Consider the following 879-nt stretch of genomic DNA (forward strand, 5'->3'; position numbering starts at 1 on the left):
ACGGTTTTGGCAGTTGTCGCTATTTATACGTGGCGAATATCTAACGGTTTTTAATTCTCGATCAAAGAAAAAACGAATGGAACATGAGATTGAAAAAGTTTCCCATAATCTACCGTTCGTTCTATAGGACCCACGATACATGAAAGAAAGAAGGACCATGATTGAAAAACTCGGATCCACCTTTAAGTGGTAGATCCTTTTCGTTAACCGTATGATTACCGTTCGTTCAGTATGACCCACAATACGAGAAAGAAACAAGGGCCATGATTGAGAAAACTTGGATCTACCGTTAAGTGGGTGTTTGGGTTGAAGGCCAAGACCAAATAAAAAAATACTTTACTGACTTATTTTCAGACTATTTACATTTACAAATCTTCTCTTCTCCTGCACATATTGATCTTGCTCTAGATTTGTTAATTAACATAATCAGTTGTAAACATAATGAGGATTTAAAAAAAAAAAATGTCATTGAAGAAGAAATCAAAGAGGTTCTAAATGAAAAAAGGAAAAAATATTTTGTCAGCTATTCATAATGTGTTTGTTTGCCGAGAAGGTTTTTATGAGAAAACCCATTTAGGCCATTTTCTAGTTTTTGATTTGCAAGAAAATTTATACACCAAAGTCATTCCAATAAACAACTGAACTATAATTTACTTTTATGATGACATGGCATGAGTACGACAATTTGCATCCACAAAAGTATGACATGTGTGATTAAATTTGCCATGTGGCATAATAGTGTTATTAAATTTGCTCATTCATTAAAATTTTTACTAGGAACTAGTGTTTTTTTATTTGAACCATGTTATTAAACTTGCTCTTCCCAATGGCAAGTTTATAGCAGCATTAAAATTTGCCATGTGGCAAGGGGAGGCATAA

Source organism: Nelumbo nucifera, chromosome 3 (genome assembly GCF_055504915.1).
Source record: "Nelumbo nucifera cultivar China Antique chromosome 3, China Antique-T2T, whole genome shotgun sequence".
NCBI classification, from domain to species: Eukaryota; Viridiplantae; Streptophyta; class Magnoliopsida; order Proteales; family Nelumbonaceae; genus Nelumbo; species Nelumbo nucifera.